Genomic DNA, 8424 nt, shown 5'->3' on the forward strand with positions numbered 1-8424 from the left:
ACTGCACCACCAGGGGAGCCCCCAGCACCACTTTTTGAAGAGACTGTCTTTTCTCCATTGTATGTCCTTGCCTCCTTTGTCACAGATTAGTTGATCATAGGTGCGTGGGTTTATCTCTGGGCTTTCTATCCTGTTCCATCGATCTATTTCTGTTTTTGTTCCAGTACCATATTGTCTTGACTACTGTAGCTTTGTAATATAGTCTGAAGTCAGGAAGTCTGATTCCTCCAGCTCCATTTTTTTCCCTCAAGACTGCTTTGGCTGTTCGGGATCTTTTGTGTCTCCATAAAAATTTTAAGATTTTTTGTTCTAGTTCTGTAAAAAATGCCATTGGTAATTTGATAGGGATTGCATTGAGTCTGTAGATTGCTTTGGGTAGTATAGTCATTTTCACACTATTGATTCTTCCAGTCCAAGAACATGGTATATTTCTCCCTCTGTTTGTATCATCTTTAATTTCTTTCAGCAGTGTCTTATAATTTTCTGCATACAGAAAATTGTCTTTTGTCTCCCTAGGTAGGTTTATTCTTAGGTATTTTATTCTTTTTGTTACAATGGTAAATGGGAGTGTTTCCATAATTTCTTTCAGATTTTTCATCATTAGTGTATAGAAATGCAAGAGATTTCTGTACATTAATTTTGTATCCTGCAACTTTACCAAATTCATTGATTAGCTCTAGTAGTTTTCTGGTAGCATCTTTAGGATTCTCTATGTATAGTATCATGTCATCTGCAAACAGTGACAGTTTTACTTCTTCTTTTCCAATTTGCTTTTACATCTTGCTTCTTAATGTGTGCTAAGCTCAGTGACTGCTTAAGATCTCTGCCCATCCCCCCTCACTTTCCTCTAATAAAGGAACTATAAGCCAGACCCCTTTCTCATCTCCAGATTCACATCTGCAGTTGCCTCCTTGACATCTCCTTCAGACAAACCTCAAACCTAGGAAAGACTTCAAAGGTCAAAGACTTACTCTCTGACCTTTCCCCCAATATTCAACATCATCCTCTACCTAAAACCCGCAAGTCATCTGGACACATCCCAGCCTTTATACTTTAAACACTCCTCAAATCTGTCTACTTTTCTCCATTCCTGCCATCGCCACCTAGTCTAGCAGTTTTCTCTCACTTTAATTACTCCTTTCCCATCACTCATCTTCCTCATCGACTTTTATTTCTATAGCCCATTGGAGCCACAGTGATCTTTTGTAATGCAGTTTAAGTCATCCTTTCTGGTCCCTGACCATCTGCTTGTCTTTCCAACTTCATGTTTTGTTATTCCTCCCTGCCCCCATTCTCTGTACATCAGCCGTCTTGGTCTTGTAATTTTTCGAAGTCGCCTGCTCCTTTGTCCCTTAGGACCTTTCAATATGCTATTCCCTAGAAAGGCAACATTTCACACTACTACCCTTGCTCCCCCAGCCCTGGCCTAAAAGTCACGTTTCAACACAGACTTTTAGGTAACTGGCTCTCTGGACCAACCCCTCACCTACCACCACCACCAAAAACTAGGTCAGGTCTTTCTCAAAGTATCTTCTCTACTGGTTCTGAAAGTCAGCTCCTAATGCCCTAAGACACCCATTGCATGTAATGAATTAACTTCTCATTACATACTTCTAGGATGCTACTAGCTAAGTACCAGTCTTAAGAGAATGAGAAAATAGTCACTCACATCATTGTCAGCAGGGTTTAATCCTGTCATGGAATCCCAGCTGAGAAAGGCTGCTTGGTACTTTACTTACACAACATCTCAGTTTGTAACTATTTCTGTGATTATTTGATTGTGTTCTCCTACCAGGCTGTAAGGTGCATACATAGTAGTAGGTCATGTGGCTGGTTTACCCACCATTCAGTGTGCAGTGCTTAGCACAATGCAACACAGAGTCCATGCTCGATAAGTACTTGTTGAATGAATGGCAGAACTGTTGATATTTGCTGTCGTACTATTTATAAGAGAAAGAGACTGAAACAAATATGACAAAACTTAGCAACTGTGTGTTCCAGCCTAGATGGTGGGAAGATGGATGCTCCCTACTTTTCTATAATTTTTTACATTTCTCCAAAGAAAAAAGAAAAAAAAAAAGGTTAGTGTTAATTCAGATACACAAAGCAGGAATAGAAACCAACAATATCTAAAATCATAGAGAAAGCCTTTGAAGAAAATATATTTTATACCATACCATAAAGGAAGACTTTTACAGCTAAGAAGTTAAAACATCATATCCCCTTTCTCTTATTCCTTATTCAGTAAACCTTTATGTCTCTGTATTGCAAATATGGTAAATTAAAATCAAATTTATTCTATAAATGACTATACTCTTTCTATTCAATGAAATATTAAATAGTATGAACCACGTTGATGAACTCATCTTGTGATTTCTTGATTTTTTAAAACATTAAAAGTGTATCTTAGTTGAGATGTATCTTTTTTTTAAATTATTGTTAATAGATCTGTATCTGTATGGTAAACATTCAAGATCCTGTTTCTAAAACTGCAGTCCTTAGAACAGTGATAATCATGTTCAATTTATAGATAGGTGTTTCAGGGACAGAAAGATTTCTTGGTCAAGTAAGTTGGAGAAAGGTTTCATTTGACATTCCTAGAATATTAAAGGTTCTAAAAAGTGTTGCATGAAAACCTATTGTGCCTCACATTTACTTGCTTACTTATTTTTGTCATATATCTCAGACATTTAAGGAATACAAGTAAGGTAACTTAAAGAGAACTCTAAATAAGGTTTGTATACCTTGTTTGTTCTAGGGTACTATATTTTTTGCGAGTGATGAGTAGCATTTTTTATTTCACAGTTTAAGCAGTTTCTTAATAAATTACTGTTTAAAACATGACTTGGCAGAGGGAAAAGTTATTAATCTGTATCCTAAGCATTTGCCCTTTGTCATACTAAGAAGGGTAAAAAGGAAGCTGAGGATATACTTACTGAACTTAATTCATTTGAAGAAATTAAGCTTCTGTTTGAACAAAATAATGGAGTTTATGAAGTCCTACTTGGCATGATACAGATTATAAAAGTAAAAGGAATTCAGAGAAGGGGAAGATCAGTCCTGTTTGCAGTGAATCAAGCAATACTGAAGTAGGGAGTGGGGTTTGAGAACCTTGAACAATAGATTAAGATTATGGGTGGGAGGACAAATAATTAGAAAATATCCAGAAAGTCTGAGGTTGTCAAACAGCCACTTATGAATTCTATAAGGGAGGAAAGGATAAAGACAAAATCCCAATACTTCTTTATAAAAACATGAAACTACATATTTAAGAATCACTACTTAAAATATCAGTGAGTTTACCTTACCTATTGGTATACCTGTTAGCATCCTGTCACAGTTGGAACGGCAGCATAGAAAATTACTATCTTTATATGGCCAAGTAATTATCTGATATTAATTCTTTCTACAGTTCTTTCACTTTCCGTTTTGATTCCTTAGCAGCTCATGACACAGTTATTTGTTAACCTTCATGTGGGCTAAGAGCTTGCCAGTACACAACTGGCAGCTCTTAATATTACAATTTCTCTAACTATAACAAAACAGAAGTGAAATAAGAACTGAAGGGATGTTAAGAATTGTTGATTTAAATGTTTTAAGAGAATGTTATTTTCAGATGCATTTGGAGAATACAAAGTAAGAAAACAGATAAAAATGTTAATATTTTTATGATAAAGGATTTATTATTGGTTTTTGTTTGTTTGATAAATGTTTATTTAGGTCTTACTATATATAAGGTATTACAGCTACACAAAGGTGCGTTAGATGCTAATCCTTTATTCAAGAAAACTGAATAGGAAGAAGACACACCCAAAAGAACTATAATGGATAGAGCTTGATGTCTTTCAGAAGAGGAAGAGAGGGAACTTTTGACTGGGAGAATTAGAGGAGGCTTCCTAGAGGGTGATATTTGAGCTGGGTTTTAAAGACTGAGTGCTATTTGAACCGACAAAGAGAAAGTAAGGAAGGACTTTCCAAATGAGAGGGAATATTATGTGAAAATGCAGAAGCAAGCAGGCCAAGTCCTATACCCGAAACAGCATGTAACTCAGCTTGTCAAGGTGAAGCATGTGTAAAGATGGATAGAGGGGGATGTTCTCATATTGCATAATCTGTTATAGTTAAAATTTAGCTATTTATTCTTTTATTCTGGTTTGTGTTACTTTGAAATAATTACATCATTTAATCAGCACACCAAATATCTTACTATTCTCTGTTTTCAGAATTACTACACATATATCCTGATTTACCACATTTTTCTTCTTAATTCTTTAAAATACAAGGGTTAAAATTACATATTTTTCCTTATATTAGCATTCATCTATAAGGAGTTCCATGCCAAAATTCAGTGTTCTAAATTCTACATCTGTTAAAAGAAAAAAAGTGCAGATAGATCTGGATTAACAGCAGTTCATGGTTTAAAAAATATATATTGTAGTATATAGTATCCAAACATTTACATGAGGAAACAATTGAAAGAAATGAGAATTTACCCCTTGAAAAAAAAGTACTTGGAAGGACATGATAACCATCTTCACGTCTTTGAAAGATTGTGATGGGGAAAAGAATCAAATGATATTTAGCTTTAAAGCAGTGCTTCTCCAGCTATAGTGTGCGTCTCGTTCAAATGCACGTCCTGAATTAGCAAGGTCTGGAGTGGAGATTCTGCATTTCTAACAGGTTTCTAGGTGATGCTGATGCTGCCGGCCTAGGGACCTCATTTTGAATAGCAAGACTAACGTGTAGAACTAGGAATAAGTGAACAGTTAGAGGAAGCCCCCATCAGCTCAGAGAAAAAAGAGCTACATGTCATTTCAAGCTGTCTGGTATAAAAATGTTCTGCCTTTTGAGAAAGTGAGTTTACCTTAAGCATCAATATTTGAAGAGACTAGACTAGATAACTATCAGTGGTATTAAAGAAGGAATTATTTACGTGGGATATATTGGATTAGATGACTTCTTAAGTCTCTTCTAGTTGTAAAATTCAATAAATCTATAATTTTTGAACAAAAATATGTAAAGAAGCTATTTTTTATACATTTTCACATCTTCTCACAGGAAATTTTATTAATGTGTAAGTTGTTTTTATATGTGAAGATACTGTCAAGAGAGGTTGGGTTAGTATTTTTATAAAAGAATTCAGTTATATATGCAATAGTTTATATAATGACAGCTCATGAGAATGAACACATTATTGCTAAGGTTGGTTGCATGATTTTTACCACAAAATATTAGTTTGGTGGACCTTCAGTTATGGACAGCTTTTTTAATGTAATAAAGTAAATATTTTGTATTCAGATACACGTAAACTCTTGACTAATTAAATTAGGTCTCAAAGACCTTATGCAAAATTCAGTTTTCTGGGCTTAGTAGTGAAATAATTTTAGGCAATTACTTAACTGATTTTTTTAAACGTATGCATTTATTTTTTATATATTAATTTATTTATTTTATTTATTTACTTTTGGCTTCGTTGCTGCGTGCGGGCTTTCTCTAGCTGCGGTGAGCAGAGGCTTCTCTTCGTTGCGGTGCACGGGCTTCTCATTGCTGTGGCTTGTCTTGTTGTGGAGCACGGGCTCTAAGTGCCCCGACTTCAGTAGTTGTGACTTGCAGGTCTAGAGCGCAGGCTCAATAGTTGTGGTGCATGGGCTTAGTTGCTCCGTGGCATGTGGGATCTTCCCGGACCAGGTCTCGAACCCGTGTCCCCTGCATTGGCAGGCGGATTCTTAACCACTGCGCCACCAGGGAAGCCCTACTTAACTGATTTTAATTAGTGTTTCCAATTAGAAAATGAAGTAATTGGACTAAATGTTCTCTAAAAATCCACCTTCAGCTCTAAGTTTCTCATATGCTATTCCTTTCATTGTGCTTCTTTATAAATCTTGAAGGAGTACCATCAGAAACAGCCAGATTCTAACCTTCTTTTAACTCTTAAGACTTTCGGTCTTACATGTTGCTGTCCTAAGCTTAGTCCCTCGTCAAAGTAGGCATATCTATTAAAAACTAAATTCCATCTCAAATTTGAGAGTGTGCTGTATTATTTATCTACAACAGTGGATAGAAATTTATTCTGACGCTCTTAATAGTTTCATTAATTTTTTAAGAGCAATTAGCATAGCTCTTACAAATAAATTCATTATTTTTTGAATACTTATTCTGTGCTATGCTAATTTATTCAGATTCTGTACAGCCCTGGAACTTGTCATCTACTTTTTGTTGAAGCAGACTGCTTGGTAAACAGAAAATACTAATATACAGTGTAGTAAGTCCTATGAAAGGGATCTCTTCAAGGTGGTGTAGTAATGCATATAAGAGTACTGAACCGAGTAGAGTGTAGGGGAGGGGGATTTAGTCAGAGAAGATTCTATGAGGAGATAATAGATGAGCTAAGTCATGAATGTGAAGTCTGAGTCAGCGAGCTGAAGGTGGGAAGGATGGGCCAGGGTGATAGCAGCAAGCATGAAACAACATGATACGCATGAGGAAGTACTATTGCTGAAGTGTCAAATAAGAAAGGCAGTAAAAGCTTGAATGTACACAGGTGCTTTATGCCAACGCCAAGACCTTGGCTTTGTTCCCTCTTGTTAGAGGAGGCATAGATGGGTTTCAAGCTGAGTTGGACATAAAACGTTCGCTTTTGAAGTATTTTTGTATTAGAAGGAATAAAACTGAATGTAGGGACACAAGTGGACTAAAAGTAACTAGGTGAGAGATAACCAAGCTATAAACTAGGCCCACAGCCTTGCCTGCATATCCAGCACAGGAGGGTAAATGTGAGCCCTTCAGCTTCACACCCAGCAGCCCATCTCCCTCACCATGACCCTCACTGTCACCAACCTTGATCCCTGAGTCCCTATCCTTGGGGTTGTATTTAATGTCATATTTTTGTTATTTTCTTTTTACTGGTAGAGAATACTGAAGAGAAATAGTAACTGATAAAACATTTCTATCTGAAATCCCTCAATTAATATTTTCATGCAGTGACTTTTTGTGCTTAATTTGGTTTTGACAGAAGAACTATCTAGTATTTCTAGTACTTTTTTTACTTAGTTCTTTATAGACCTTTTAATGAATTGTAAGCATTAGTTTTAGCTTTTTTTAATATAAATTTTGAGATAAAGAGCTCATTTAGCTATTAAATTACTGGTCTTTTTAAAAAAAATTGTGGAATGTAAACAAATACATACCCATGAAAGAAAAAAAGGAAGGTATATTATGAAGTAAAAGGTGAAGATTCACTGGATGAAATAGTTTTTTAAGAAGTTTGAAAATTACAGTAAAACTCTTTTAAAGGAGACTTTTTCAAGAGACTCAAAGGAAGAGTTTAAGATATAGGGCAAATTTGCTCTGATGAAAACAATGCTGAAGGGTACCATCTCTGGTTTCCTTATATTCAGGCAAGTTAAGTCAACTGATCACAATTTTAAAATAGAGATTTCCCAACCACACTAAGAAGTTACTCTACATGATAAACGGAAAGATAGTCTTTCCATACCTTTCAATTCCAGATTGTTGGATTTTCTCTTAGATAGGTTTCTCTCCTAATTCTCATGTTTTCCTTACCTTCATTATCATGGTCAAATGGAAACAAAAGTATTAAAGATCAAATACAGAAGAGAGATTGGGGGTTGTATTGAACCTATCAGTGAACAAGTAAATAAATAATAATTTTTTAAATTGACTTCTATTTAATCCATAGACCATTTAATAATATAGACTTTTTGGTACTTATACTTTATTTGAATTTACTTGATTTGTTTATAAATTATACATTGATAATATATAAGAAATCACTGAGCAGAGCCATGGCACACATAGGCAGTCAGATATTTATCAAATCTAAATAAAGTTCTCTAGTCAGAGATTCGCAAGAAGGGGTAATGGCTTCCTTTTCTACGGGGGGAGAAAAGGTACCTGAATTTCTTTTCTCAAACACTACCATCTGCCAGACATTCTTGTGTGTCCCTTTCCTTGGATGGGAAAAGAGTTTAAGAGTATTAACTTTCTTCCTCCATCAACTGAGTCCTATTGAAACAGAAGAAATGTATTGAACCCCTGAAAAAAGTGTTTTGTCAATCACAGTTGTAGTGCCAGTTTTAAATTTCACTCTTATGCTACAGATTAAACAAAATAGGGCATGGAATATAACCTTGGAACTGTAGTGAAAAAAAATTTAGAGAATCCATTGGATTTCATTTGCGTAGAACTCTAGTGAGCCATAAATCATAAAGATTTTTAGGGAAGGAGAATGAAATGGAATAACTACTCTAAAAAAAATTTCCTACAACTAGGTACATTGTCAACATCACTGTGGATCTTGGGCTGAATTTCTGCTTTAAACCAAAGGTATAAAAAGAAATACATATATCCCTTTACCCCCTTTTTCTTTCCTAGCAGCAGCATTCCAATAATTAGAGTAATGGT

The 8424-nt window shown here is 35.3% G+C and overlaps 1 protein-coding gene across 3 annotated transcripts in view; it reads left to right on the forward strand.

The window, feature by feature from the left end:
* Positions 1-8424, forward strand: part of SNX16 (sorting nexin 16) — a 36174-nt gene that overhangs the window by 17588 nt on the left and 10162 nt on the right. The gene's annotated exons all lie outside the window — the stretch shown is intronic.

This window comes from Aethalodelphis obliquidens, unplaced genomic scaffold (genome assembly GCF_003676395.1).
Source record: "Aethalodelphis obliquidens isolate GAN/ISIS:26980383/991018 unplaced genomic scaffold, ASM367639v1 scaffold68, whole genome shotgun sequence".
Taxonomy (NCBI): domain Eukaryota; kingdom Metazoa; phylum Chordata; class Mammalia; order Artiodactyla; family Delphinidae; genus Aethalodelphis; species Aethalodelphis obliquidens.